The sequence below is a fragment of the Falco peregrinus genome, chromosome 6 (assembly GCF_023634155.1).
Source record: "Falco peregrinus isolate bFalPer1 chromosome 6, bFalPer1.pri, whole genome shotgun sequence".
NCBI lineage: Eukaryota > Metazoa > Chordata > Aves > Falconiformes > Falconidae > Falco > Falco peregrinus.
Genome location: NC_073726.1, coordinates 71,366,226 through 71,381,486, shown reverse-complemented (window position 1 = coordinate 71,381,486; position 15,261 = coordinate 71,366,226). Strand labels below are relative to the sequence as shown.

General features: G+C 41.3%; 1 protein-coding gene across 3 annotated transcripts in view; it reads left to right on the top strand.

The window, feature by feature from the left end:
- Positions 1-15,261, top strand: part of RERG (RAS like estrogen regulated growth inhibitor) — a 108,838-nt gene that overhangs the window by 17,507 nt on the left and 76,070 nt on the right. The window lies entirely within an intron of this gene.

Here is a 15,261-nt window from a genome sequence, read left to right as displayed (position 1 = left end):
TTCTTATCACAGGACAGCAAGGACATGCCCACAGTTGTGGTGTTTTTCTGTTCAGCAGTGATGTGATGCGATGCTTCTAGAGGAGCCTGGCTCAGGCTGCTCAGTGGTGGACAACAAGTGGTTTGTTGACAGCTTTGGCAATTAAAATAATGAGGAGACAATGCTAGTTACTAGTGCACAAAGCATCAGCATCACAGGTTCGATAAGACAAACTATTTACCTGTGCTGCCTCAAAATGCTGAGTTGCGTAGGCCAAGCCAACATGGCTCTTGCATTTCTTTCTCTTGACAAGGATGAGCATCATCTGTCAGGCTAAGCTTTCAGTTTTCAGTCTGACAAGTGGAGCTGGAAGCAACACTAAGGTAGCCTTAAATAATAGTAGGATGGTACCAGGGCCCTTCTAAGTGTCTTAGTACATTGCTATAGATTTAACTATTCAGGCTGGATATCTGCTTCAGGCTGCTTTTTTTTTCCTGGAAGGTGTCTGCAGAAGTAATACAGTAATTTCTAAGAACAAAATCAGGAAAAAAATTGGGTTGTGTCTGTGTTAAAAAGAATATTCTTAAAGCCACTTCACATAAGTATTCTAGTATCATCATTCCCCAAAGCAGGAACTCAAAACATGAGAGGGGTGTTAGCATGTCAGCAAGGGTATGCTTTTGCTATGCTTCTGAAAGTATACTTATGTTTGGTAGCGAGCCAATGCCTCTGAAAGTCCCGAGTTGTGTTTCATGTGTTGGAGCTGGGAGTTAAACTTTCCTCATGAGTTTATCCTTATGGAAAACATTCCAGCTCTGGATACAGAACTATCTTTCTTTTCAAGGAGCTGTTTAAAGAAAAAAGTGGGCACGTTGACATTATTGCCTTTTCCTTTTTGCTGGCACAGAGGCACTCTGAAGAGGTAATAAAGTACATGGGAGAAAAAAGTCCCTCAAAATGAAAAACAAACAGCAATTTAGGATTAAGATTGCCTTTCCATTAGTTTATCTGAAATGGATTTGTCTTGGGAAGCAGCTCTGGAAGCTAAAAATGTAGCTCTCAGCCTCAGAGATCAGTGGCAAAATTTCAGTTTCTTTACCTCATCCAACATTCAAGTGGCTGCACATCAGTGTGATCAGTCTCTCTTCCAGGCTTTCTTTTTCAATTGCTTTTTTACATCCAGTGCAACTGGAAATAAAGAATGAATCAGTCTCACCCACTTAAAGATGCTTCCGTACTGAGCAGGGTCACAAGATGCGGGTGAAGGGAGATCTCCCTCCCACTGTGCCTGTGTGGTAGTTATGCTGTGGATAAGCGAAGGTCTCCCATCCCAAGGGCTGTCAGCCCAGCCAGCACCTCTCAGCAGCACAGAAAATAAACCAAAGCACAGGACTGAGGATTACCTCACTGGTACGGGAGAAGTTTAATACAAGTATAAACACATAGGGAGGTGGATATACATGCACACATGCCAATACTTATCTCTGCAAGTATCTTTTGGCAGCTGAAGTTTGTAGCCTCATATTCACTGTCTTTTGAATAGCGTGGGCAGAGTCTTCAACCCTGCAAAACAAGTTGCAGTTTTCAAACAGCACCAGTGATATACAGGCTATTCATGAATTTAAGAAACTGAAGTGCTGCTAAAAGAGAAAAGCCTGCCTTCCTAAGACCTCTTCTTAAACATAGGCCACTAAGGGGACATCAGAGTAGACAAAATAGAAAAATAAATGATAGTGTCCTAGACAGAAACCATTCCAGAACAGTTATTTTTTTCATCTATTTAAACTGGGAGATCAGTTCCTTGTGGCCTCTGGGGTGGTTGGTTATTTTTTTGTTATCTTTGTTTTGAAAGAGGCTTTTTGGCTCAGGGCTGGAATGCCATGTTCAAGTGAGGCCAGCAAGTAGCCTGGGAGGCAGTTTTAACACCCTGAGTACATACCATGCAGCAGCAGGCCCAGACACCATTGTCAGTCCCGTAAATTAATTCTAGGTGTTCATCTTACTTCCAGGTGTTTGTCTTAACTAAATGCCCATAAGACTCTGAAAAAATAGCAGTAATCCAACTGCCTTCTAAGATTCAGCATTTGCACAGCAGTGAGGAAGCTTTTGTTTAGCCTGATATTCCAGTTTAGGCTGCCTCAAGTGATGAGTGGAGGGCACTTCATGCATTGCCACCAACATCAGCTCAGCAGCACGCTGTTATTTAGCTTTGGTAGAATTTTATAGCCTGCATTACGGCAGCAAGAGCCGCAGTATGTGATGAATCTTTAAAATAATTCTCATCTGATGGATTTCCTGGTGCCTTATTTAGACTAGGGGTGGAAAGTATCCCTCCCTCAAAGCTCAGATTTACCACCAACATAGGCACCATTTAAAACCATTAGTACGGTTTTGGCTAGGAAATTTATGTAAAAAACTACCTGTACTGTGTGGGGACACACCACAGATGAGCATTAGGTACATGCAGTGAACAGCACAACACTGGAACAAGCTTATTTTCAGTATTAACTAGCTTAAGTCAGAGCCTGACTACACAACTAGCTAGGTCATCTTTTCTGCTGAGTGTTTTCACAAATGCAACAAGTGAATGGAATGAACGTTCACCTGCTGCTGAAACAAGCTGTGGGCAGAGTAATTCAAGGGCAGCTTCAATTTCATGTTCATTCAGAAAGTGAGCTTAACTCAATCTCTTTTTAAAGCGACTTCCTTTCCCCTTCCCCCAGTTCCCCCCATTCTGTTTAGTGCTGTTTGAATTGTATTTTTCACTTTGTCTGAAACTGCCATGAAGCAAATCTGCTGTCTCAGTGAGAATGAGGCCAGTTGTGCAGAATTTTGAAAATTCAAATAACTTCCAGGCAAAACCCTAAAATTTTGGGAGTTTATCCAGATTTAGACTTTTGTTTGTGCATTACTCAGGGAAAATGAGAAAAAAGCCATGGGTTGCTATGCAGTTCTTGATACCATATACCATGATATCTTAATTAAACTCTGCCTTTGTTTGCTTAAGCCCCTAAGTATGTAGAGCTGAAAACTTAACTAAGATCTATTTATAGGGTAGCGTCTAGTCTATGCAAGTGTTAAATCATTCTGTTGCCTAGTGTGTCTGCTAGGTGAAGCAAAATTCCTCTGCAGCATTTGTCCCTCCACAGAGGAGTTTAATGGTCTGAAATTCCCTGTCTCTTGCCTAGGCTTTCTATACATTGTTATAAAGGAGCTTTTTGATGGATTTGCACTGCTTCCCGTACCACCTCTTTTCTTCCCATTCCCTCCAAGATGTGCCTTGCTGAAGGACAGTGGAAAAAGGGGGTCTTACAGCTCTGCAGCCTTTCTTGGGAATACGTCCTTCCACACCAGATACCTTCGTGTCAGCCTTTTCCTCCTCAAAGTTTTGCTTAAAGTATTCTGAAAGCTCTGTTGATTCAGTTTCCACTCTGGCTTGCAGGGCCTTGAAACCAGTATTTATATTGACCTGAGGCACATTAATTTTGCCTCTATAATGAGTGACAAAAGTCTAACGTTCAGCAAGTATATAGGAGCTGTCTGCAGATAAGAATGTCACATTATTTTTTATGGAAGTTTTCCCTCAACATACTTCTGTATTTTTGTATAAGAGAAGATACAGGTGATTTTGAGATGAGCTTGAACCTTTTTGAGCAGTGGGCTTAAAATCCATTTGGAAGTAAAAAAAAATGTTTTACTAGTTGGATTCAGAGTATTAATTTTCTTCTAATGCTATAGGAAGAGACCATCTCCTTGCCTTTTTGCACCTCCCAGAGAATCATAATCTGATTTGCAGTGTCATTCATACAAGTTTGCATGAAAGTTCAAAGGTATTCTCAGTGAATTTTAACTGCTAAAGAGAACAGTTTTAATAACAATACAAGTACAAAGGTTGTGTTTATGTGCACATAGCAAATGGATGACAGTTCTAAAATTCATGTCTACACTAATAATTAGCAGCCAGAGAAAATACGTACATTTCAACGTTCAACCCTGAAGTCAGATTGGTGTAAAGCTCTGAAGTGATGTCACATTAAAGTGTTATCCAGAAATTGTGTCTTGAAATGAACCACAGTGAGCTGTGATTGACAGCAAGAGACCTTGGTACTAGTTTTCTAGCATATGTTCTTAATTCTGCTATTTATTCTATAACCTTGAGAAAACTTCCACTGTTTTGGTGTTCCTTGCTCACCATCCTATGTTGAGATACACACAGAGAAGGCTTTAATAGTCTCAGAGGAACGCTTAAAGTCCTTGAAAAGAAGCAGCTATACAAGTGCAAAGTGTGGATGGTAGAAAATTCCCTGAGGACAGAGTAAAAGAAAGGGAAGGTGGAGGGAAGCTCCTGCACTCCTGTAATGCTAAATTCTGCAAATGCTTCTGTGGGACAGGTAGCTCTCAGATGTCTGGCTAGAGTCAGAGACACTCATTTGTGACTGAATTTGCTTTGCGTCAAGGTGGTTAGGAGAGAATGAGAAATTAAGGGGATGTAACAGCAGCTTTGCAATGAGACTGGAAAAAATGGGACTCCCCTGTTAGAAAGCCAAAGGTAGAGGGAAGATTTAATCAAGGTTTAGATATAATCAGGGTTTACACATCATTAAAATGGCAGGCAAAATCAACACAACGTTCACTGAATAATACTACAGTATGAGGCACTTACTGAAACTAGTATAAGACTGGCTTAAAACAAAAACAAGTATTTCTTTACAAAATGGGTAATGAAATCCTGAAAGCATGCGCTAGAGTTTTAAAACACAGGCAGCATCAGAAAGTTCAAAAAGGATTTGCACAGATTTATGGATAACAGATCTACAAATGGATTTTGAAAACAGAGGGCACAGATGTGCCCTGTCACATCCTTAATACACAGTTCTCAAGGAGGGAGCAAACCATAGAAAGCAGCCAGGCTTGCACGCTCTCCCCAAACTGGTTTTCTGTGGCCACTGTTGGAGTGTAAGCCCCCGGGTAAGATGGACTGCTGGTCTGACCCAGGAGGGCATTTTATACACCCCGATGCTACAGGAAGCAAATCACACAGACAGTGCGGTAACTTTACCTGCTGATGTTGTTCTATAAGATACCCTTAGTACCTCCAGACTTCTAAATGGCATCATGCCAGGACTAACCACTTCCCTGAACATATGCTACTACTGTGCACCCCAGTAAAGGAGGTTTCACTTCTTTTAAATTCACATTTTCAATTAGCTGCTATTAAGATTATTTTATTTGCTTTCTGGTGTGAGGTTTCAGAACACACATGCTTATAATTTTCAAACTTTTCTGCATAATCAGTGTTACCGTGCACACATTTCCATGGGGTTTCAAACAAAGCTGACATTCTCAGAGTACCTACTGCCATCAGTCAAAGCTGCACTAAGGGTAGCAAATGTCAAAAAAATTGCAGTTAAAGTCATGAGAGATAGCAATACTTTTGTGACTAAACATGACTGCAGCTATAGTCATATATATATGACTATATAATCAGTCATATAGATTATTTTAAATGCATTCAGCTTCCACAAATCAAAAAGACTTCTGAAATTAATCTATTTCAAAGGTCTGCATCAAAGAAAAAAAACATTATAAATGGCACTTGAAGTCCCAGCACAGGTAATAAAAACCCCCTAATAATGGCACTAAAAATCTGTTTTCCAGGCAGAGGACCACTTTCACCATAGTCACAGCAGTACAGAGTGTTTTTTCTTGAGGCTGAATAGATGAATTGTGTCTTAAAGTCTATCATCTAGAAAATTCTGCAACAGGGGTTGACCACACAAACTGATGTTGACAAAACAGAGACCAAGTTGCATTTCAGTTTAGCATGATTCTTAAGTTGTTGGCTTGTGTTTCATTCTGCTTCTGCCTTGACCCCCTTTCTTTTGCAAGAGCACTCTATCTGGAAGGCACAGTTCTGTGCTTGCTGGGCTTATGGTAGTTAGCCATCCATAGGGCATTCTTTTCACTTGGTAAACTTGGAAGCAGGGATAGACAACCCTTATAAGAGAGATGATAACACACACACACATTATTCAGAAGTCTAATAAAATTTCAAGCTAGAGCTATTAAAAGTGTTGGAGTATTTTTGTTCATTGGATTTTTGGAGGGGGTTGGGGTTTTTGTTTGTTTTGTTTTTTAAACAGTCACAGATCCCTAGATACAATTTCTAAAGCTTAAAAAAAGCCTAATCTGACTAGCCAAGCAGAGGAAAAGTTAGGCCTGTCTCACTGTGGATGAATACTTTAGCTATACCTCTGCACTTCAAAACATCCTTATCAAACTCCCTGTAGGACCAGAGTGCTCTTCAGAAGAGCTCTACCAACCTGAACATGCAGCCTTGATATTGTAAGTCACGCAGTTAAGAGGGCTACTTAAGCACTAAAGTTAAAGTTAAGTCACTAAAGCAAGAAAGTGTGCAGCCTACTTGTGCCCAAGCAGAGAGTGGTTTATTTTGAGGAGTTGAGCTGTAAGACAGGTTATTCACCTATGTTCCTGGGTGCGATAGGGAGCACAGGTAGTCAGGAGGTTATCTGGACATGCAGTGGGTATATTGATGCAGTGTTTCCAAGTTTTATGATGCTTTATGTAGAGCAATCCTAGTTTTAATGTAAGAGTTCCCACATCTACTGAGTGCTGCAGACAAGGAAACAGGAGCCTGAGGGCTATCAATAATAGTTCACTCCTTGTGTGGTCTTAGTAAGTGACTTGATCCTTTGCTACCTCAACTACTTCCAGCCCCTGAAGAATTTCATACCTTTTTATTTCCTGCTTCCTCTTTCATTATGGTAAGAGCCAATAAGCCCCACCAGAGATTACACTACTCTTTTTCTTTTCTATAAGGCAAACAAAAAAGATGTGCAAAAATCAGCTGATGTTTGTATACTGATGAGTGCCTTGTTTGCAGTGCACCATATGGATGCAAAGTTTTGTCTGGCATATTCCTACAAGCAGATGCCTGAAGGAGCAACTGCTCATCTGAAGTTTTTACTAGAAGAACCTCCCATTTCATTTACGCCACAGCCTCCTCCTCTTTCTCCCTCCTTCCATAACATGAAAAATAAACGTAGTTATGACTCAGGGGAATGTTTGTCCTTAAAATTAAAGAGCTTTCCCTGAATGCAGTTTCTGTGAGGAGTTTCCTTTGTCACCTTTCTTACAAACCATTTGTATAGTTTGTATGCTTCTACAGATTATATTTAACATGTCAGGAGAAAGCCAGTTGCTTGTACTAATGTTATGAGCCAACGATTTTGGAGACAGGTTTGCCATCTCAGTTGGCTTCAAGACCAAATGAAGGCTTAGATATCAGCCCAACAGAATGGTTTTGCTTTCCCACTTTGTATCTGCAAGAAACTTTGTTTTGCAAGTGCAGCACAATGCTCAGTGAGGATTACACAAATAACTAGTTGTGGGGCAGGCATTAATTTCACACTGTAGTTTATTAGCTGCTGTGTGGCAACATCCATATGGTTGCATGTTCTTGTCCCATGGAAGAAGCAAGGTAGCCTTAATGGGAGTTGAACTTCCTTCTTTATTTAGAAAGACCATACACACAGCAGCTGGTGCAAGGAAAATGGGATGATGTAGCGCTTATCTGAATTTGCCTGGCCCCAATTTGTTTGGGTTCCCCATGTCTTACCGTGTAGCTGTCGTTACGGAGGAGATGTCTTGCTCTGAAAGCTAGTGACTTGAATTCAAGTTTCCCATCTGTCACAGTTTTCTTGTACAACCTTTGGTCAGTCACTTCACCTCTAACATGATTATTAGAATATATCTTTATTTCAACAAAGCCTGGGGAGGATAAATGCTTTCAGACCTTTAAGTAGCTGAATATCACAGCAATGGGAGGCTCCACATGTGACTATGTCAGCTTGGGTTAGTTGTGCAAAAATGATTTTGAGGAATTAAGATGTATCAGCACGTACCATATAGAAGAAAGGATATTTAGGGTTGCTGAGGAAATGCATTTACTGGGAGAAAAAGGAGGTGAGATTTCTTTTACTGCTATCTACCTCCTTAGCCTCCAGATTAGTTTTTCCTAATATATGTAGTTTCAATAATTTCCTTGTATTAAAAGAAGAATCTTCCTGCAGTGCTCCCCAAAGAGTTAGGCTTCACTTTAAATGCCTCCCCCCACCTCATTCTATTCACCATGCACACAGGGCTCCTTTTTTTCCCTTTATTTTTTTCCCCAAGTGTTTTGTTGACCACTTCCAGATATCACACAAACCACTAGCAATTCAGAAACCACAGGCTGAGAAACATAATTATAAATGCTGCTGCAGTATCAGAATTGTCACGTTCTTCATGATGAATCTTAAAGGCACTAAGGTACAAAGAGCCTTCAACTCTGGGTGCTGCTGCTTGGGGCAGCTGGAGTCCACTACTCAGATGCCCTCACCATGTCCTATAGAATGAACCCCAGTGCTCCTGCACCCACCCCTCTGCCAACTCACTAGGCACAGAAGCCCTAGCTGTGGGTAGGACATGCTGGTTTGAAGTAGCTTCACCGCAGCACATTCTAAGAACAATCTAGTAAAACACCACAAGCACAACCTGAAAAAATTCCTGGGACTTAATGTTGCTAGAAAGTCTGTGCAGTTCAGATGATGGGATCTCGGTGCTTTCAGAGACCACCTCTTTGTAGAAGAAAAAGTGCTGTCAGTGGGGCCCTGGATGAGTAACTCCCACACAGAGTATTTTTGTAGCCTCATCTGGATCTGGCATATCTGTGTTCCAAATTTAAGCATGTTAGTGTTAAAAAGCAGATGAGCATCCATGAATCCCTGTGCAAACAGTCTGGCTACTATACATTCTACTATAGTACAAGTTTTTGTCACTGCTAAATTAGTAATTTACACTGGGGTTTAGCAAGACAAAAATTCCAGTAACACTAATTGGTACCACCTTGGAGCAGGGGGTTGACACATGTGGTACCTGACCCAGGTACCCTTCTGAAAAGTGCGATGCACTTTTGCCTTCCAATAGAAGTAGAAGAACATTCTGCTCTGTGTGGCAAGGGGCTGGCACACATGCTTGCTTTAAAAAGACTGGATGTTAGAAAACATTTCATAATGGAATGTAGGAGTCTCAGTAAGCTGGTTTAAAGAAAATGTTTTTCCTCCCAATCCATTTTAAACTCTCCCTATGTTTTTCCCATTGGCACTGAAACACTCCTCTGAAATAGATCTCCCCTGTAGAAGCTTCTGACCCAGAAAATGATGTGGTTGAGAGGACATCTTCGTGCCATATCCCAGTGGTGCTTAGTAGCCCTTAGATGTATACTTGATGCCCTTTTCCTATGGCAAACAAGTGGGTTGAGACATTAAGCCTGCCTGTGAACATCAGGGTGCACTGACAGTTAAGAATGCTTCCTTTCAAGAACCAATAGACCAAAGTCTAGTAAGAAGTCACTACAAAGCAAGGAGTTCAGCAAAATAGTATCCCTACTTTTACTATAAGTCTGAAGATTTACTAGTACCAAACAATATATATATATATACACATGCTGCTCCACATAGTTATTTAGTCAGGAGAGCTTAAGCCTGATGACATAGTTAAGTTCCCTGTGCAAACTAAAGGGCCTTCCCCCAGTATTACTGCCTGTTTGCATCGTGGCTTTGAAGCTATAGGTATGTCAGGGAAGATGTGCAGAATTTGATCTCCTAATGGACGAAGATGAGAAAGCACAACCTTAGAAGTACTTTAAACTTAATTAGTCTTCAGCACATTGCAATAATAGGCAGCTCCAACTCGAACACATCCTGCAAAGAACTGTGCTGGCATTCCCAGAAAATGACGAAATTGCTCTGGAATAAGAAGGGACAGTGTTAACTTGGAGCATAAGGACTATTCTAGAATAATCCTCTGTACAACTGATTTCAAACCTAGCCTTTTATGATTTACTTGAAACCCTTTCCAGGTATTTGTCCTTGCTGAAAGTACAGCTCCAAAAGCTCAGGCTGTATATCTTCCATTACCCACATCAGGAATCTAGAAATAAAACACAGGCTTACAATATTGCCTGTATGGTATCAAATGACTTGTCTACATGTGGAACTGTCAAAGCGAAGTTTTGCATCCTGGTTTATAAGCCACCATGATCATATTCCCTGTTTGGAGGGGCTTCAATGCTTTATGCAATTTTTCTCACAGGTTCTGCATCAAGATTTGCAAGGGTGGTTCAAGATAACGAGACAAAGTTTTCTTTAGCTAGAGCTCAGGACTATGAAATTACACTTCATTATTGCTTCAGGTAATGTCACCAAGACTGTCAAGCTCAGCACTGAAGCCTGTAGAGACTAAACTCTGTAAAGAGACAGATTCTTAGCTGAAGCTGGTGGAGGAGAGCACTGTATCAGAAGCAAGGCAAAGTGACATTAATCTTTCAGACCTTCTGACACCAACTAGCATCTTGTACCATTCTTTGGGTCTTCCCTTCTCTAGCGTATATCTGAACCTATACACAGCATACCAAGTGTTTTAGCGAGACTGGCTTTGTCTCTTTAGGGAATTCACATGCTGCTAAACTCAAAAGATTATCTGTATTTTCTAGACACCATGTGTTGTTTAGGAGTGTGTTTTTTAGTGGCTGCTGCATCAAAATACAGCACCAGCAGCTAACATATAGTTACTAGATAACATAGTAGTTTATGCTGGCATGCTAGGAAAGTAGGATTATCAGATCCTGAAAAAACTTTGATTTGTTGCGTATCCCATAGAAACAGTGTAACATTTTTCTTGGAGAAGGGCCACTCACAAATGAGTCAAGCCAAAAGTCTAGAAAAACAACAAAAAATCCAGACTGCTTCAGGCCCAGATACTAAACCTTCAGTACAGAATGTTTTCTACCTAGGAAGGATTCTCAGTGCTTTCCATTGACTATAGCCAGGCACCACCTCCGTTTTCATGGCATCAAATCATTCATGTCCCTTTAAAAAGCGTTTTTTCCTACAATCTGCCTGTTGTTTGGGTCAGAGAAGCAAAGGCACCCTATCTGTAGTAAGCAAACGCTGCATCTCTTCACCTGGGAGTCCCTGTGCATACTTTCCCTCACTGTCATTGCTCCTCAGCTTCCTCATTAGTTCCTATCTTCAGCCCTTTCCCCAGCTCCCCATAGTGCTGGAGTTAGCACCGACCGACACTGTAATGAAAGTCACATCAAGCTAGGCAGAGGCAACACAAAGACAGGCAGGACACAACTGTTTACCCACTCCCTTATTTCACTTTCTGCTTATAATTTTCTGGTCTCCCCTTTCTCTACCCTGGTTGTAAACTCCTCTTCCGTGCTCACCTCTCGCTTTTAAGACCACATGGCTCTGCTTGATACTTCCCCACCCTGTGTCTAGCACACAGGGTAACAGATGACACAGCCTAGTTAGCCCCAGAGAGGGGGAAGAGAAAAGCATTGCCTTGGTATGTTAGTGCTCCATCTCTGATGCCTGGTGAAGAGTAGGCCAAAAATCTAGTTCTTTGCATTGTGGATCCTAGGATGAAGCTGCTTATTTAAGTGTGTTTTGCTGTACAGCTTTGGCCACGTGATGATTTCTGGACAAGTCCTTTCTCAAAGCAAGGAACCCTACAGGGGAAACACTATCACAAAACACTTGGAGTCTACAGTGGACCCATAGCACGCAGAGGCACACGCGATCTCCAGGCTAGGAAACAGAGTGGACTCTTTTCTATCCGCTGTGCTCTGGAGATGTCCAGAGCTTACACGCAAGAGCAGACTAGCTTTTAACAGCACAAGCAGGCAGCAAGCCTGCCAGGCCAATGCTCCGTCAGTAGTGCAGACACAGCAGGGGATGGAGCAGCAAAGCACCCGAAATCACAGGCAACAGTCCTGACTCATGGGGCAGGAGCTTAGCTGAAACAGTCTTTTCAGGACTGGGGACTGGATGAAAGTTATGAGAACTTTTTCAGGCTGGGATGTCGAGCAAGGAAGCATTCAAACTTTCCTGCACCTGGAGGCGCCCGTTTGACATGCTTGGTGGCATTCAGTGGTCATTTTTCGTTCCTACATTCATCACTCAGTGCTGCCCATGGCAGCAGCTTGAGATGCACCTGGCTTACACGCTGTCAAGGGCAAGGCTGAGAAGGGGAAGGAGGATGCTGCAGGGCAAAAGACAACTTCTCCCTGATCTTTCTACCACTGCAGCTCCTATCATGGTAGCATGCTATGCTCTCCCTGCAAACAGGGGGTAGTTCTGCGCTCAGCCCTTGATGGGTCTTAAATGACCCACTGCAGGCAAAGTTAGGCCTCTTTCCCATCAGCTAGGCCAAACTAAGTTTTTTTTTTTTTGTTTTTTTGTTTTTTTTTTTTTAGAAAAAGCAATACGAAATAGGGAAGCTGCTGAGGGCACATGTGCTCATTAACACACACCACAATGAATTAGAATCATGTAGGAAAGTTTTCTACACCATCCAAGGGTTATTTGACTACAGCACGCAGAGATCAGCTCTTATTTGCATTAACATAAGTTGATTGCTGAAGCTGTAGGTTAGATCACATCACAGTTCTCCCATTAAGTGGTGAGGGCGCAACTTGACTAGGTTCAATTCTCAGCTTGGGCTCCAAAGCATGTAGGAAAGGCATTAGGGAACAACTGATAAAGGGCGATATTTGGATCCTTGGGTGTGGATAAAATAAATTAGGAGCAAAGCTAGATAACCAAGAGAAAATGACTGGCTCACATGGTGGGAGGAGCCTTTGAAGTGAGATTGCAAAGAGTCTCTGAAGGTTTGACCCCGTGCGGTTCACATCTGGTTTGTCTACATTAATATGAGATTGCTACAAGTGTTTCCCATCAAGGATCAGATGGTGGGGTCTGGCTGCCAGCCTCAATGCACAATCTCACAGGGCACTTGTACCTCTAGGTTGCTATTCTTCCATCACTAGACAAGAGGCATCTACTGGATCTAAAATTTCTGGCCTGAATATAGGTACAGTTTGTAACAGGACAATACATGCACTACTTCCCTGTATGCAAAAATGATATTTTCTTTGTAAGAGCCATTTATCAATAGCAGGTTCTCATTAGAGTTAAATGGATTCCTTTGCTTCAGTTAGACTAACTCCAGAAGAAGAAATGCTTTTAGCCCAGAAGTTGATTGTGTGCGTTTAAATTAACAAAGGAGTACTTTATTCTCTAGAAGTGTTTTATGTTCACATGTATTTTGTTCTCAAGGACAAGCAAGTCTTTTAACATTTATTGCAAGTTTAAAAAGCAAAACATTCAACCTCTGCAACACCACCCACTCCAGCTCCACACCAAATAAACCCCGCTCCAAGAAATCCTTGTACTAATAAAAGGAAAGCCACAGCAGCTAAAGCACCTGAACTTACCTAGTCATGTTCTTGAGCAGAGACCACTAATTAAAAACAAAATTGATGGTACGGTACTTTTATCACATCAGAAGGATAGATGCATACACAACTGTTCACCAGTTGAGCCTCACCAGCCACAGTTTAGGACTTATTAAAGTCACACACTTACAAGATAACATGGGGGATGCAAGTAATCTGATGTTAGTCTTTGAAAGGGATAGGAGTGAATTAAAGCTTCAGATTTTCCATACATAAAGCATCTTTTCCCAAGGCTTGTATACCACAGCTTTATGAAAGGTAATACCAAAAAACTACAGTTCCAGACTTCAAAATACACAAATGATCCAAACTCCTCTTTTAAACCCATCAATAACAGCAGTACCTCGATTCCTCAAGTGGGCAACCAGCAGGCATTCACAGCCCTGCCCACTCCCATTTCAAGCTCCTGCAACCAGGAAATTATTCCCTAGCAGAAAACAGCAGCAGCAGATTTTGGAGCTCCAAAAAAGATCTGGTATTTTCAGCACACTCATTTTCCAGCTCCATGCAATTACAAAAGCTGACCATAAAGTGATTTTCTTATTTAAGAAAGTCATGGTTCGTTTTTGCCTCTGTTTAAAATCTTATGCAAGATGAAATGTTAAAACTGACAAGCCTGAAATGAAATATCAGAACATTCCTTGACCTTGTCATCACCATCTGCTTTTTACTTTCTTGTGTAATGAAATTTTTTTTTTTTAAAAATCAGCATATTCCCATGAAACTTGTTGATTTGCATGATTTGGCATTTTTCAGGAGAAAAAAATAGTTAGCTGGAAATTTTTCAAGCAGCTCTCTACACAAGAAATGCAAAGCAGAAAAATTGGCCCAGCTAGTCCAGTTTGAAATCCCTAAAGGCTTCTTCTTTGCTCCTTTAACTCTGGCCAGAAGATAGAGCCTTCACTGAATTCTCTCTTGCGGGATTATAGAATGGAAAATAGTTCTCACTGCTTCTTTGGTTGTTTTACACTATCATAACTGTATATATGTATTACATTACTGGAATTGATGTAAATATGTAAATGAGGGGAAGACATGAAAATGCCTATTGCATATCCAGGCATGAAATCATTATTCACTTCAGGAAAGACACTATGAAATAATTTTTGTTGCTACAGCAACAGACACTGCACATAGCAAGATTATTTTTTTTAATGCATATACCCAGATAAATATATATAAAAGTCATACTAACACATTTATAAAGGAAACTGCAAATAAATCAGGTGGCTGCAGCAAATGTAGTATTTGAGAGTATGATAGATGAATACCCAGTCAGAAAGCAGTTTGATTTACATTGTTGTATTTACTAGCCACATCCTTCTAGCGTAAATACTCAGACTCTTGGATCTGGCATTTTCCATGGTACCGCATCACCACACAGTTACTGATTTCTGTGCAGGGCTCTTACCTTTGTAGCATGACTCCTCCCCATCTTTCTGACCCTGCATCCCCGTGGTGGTAATTGCGATGTACATCCATGTCCAGCCAAAGCAAAAGCCCACCCTTTTATGGGTGAATCAGGCTCCAGACAAGTGCTACAATGCAGGTCTCCTACCACTTCTTAGCAGAGCGGCACACTCCTTACTCTGCCGTGGGCAGGTAGCTGCTTCTGCTTCAGGCACACAACCTGATACTTCATTCCTTGTCCTTAATAAATAAAAGTTTTGTCTCTTGTTGAGGAAGCAAAGTGGCAGTGGGATTTATTTAGCTTTCCCAGGAGAAACTAGAAAAGTGGAATCGCTAGACAGAGGCCACAGCTCCTCAGCAACCTTGTAGCCCTCTAGGTTCTTTCATCATGCTTCCTACTTCATCCCGAGATACTGAATGACTTCCTAGGACCTGCACCAGACAAATTTCTGAGCAGTTTTACCACTTGCCAGAAAACATCCTCCAAGCTCAGACTAAGCTAAATA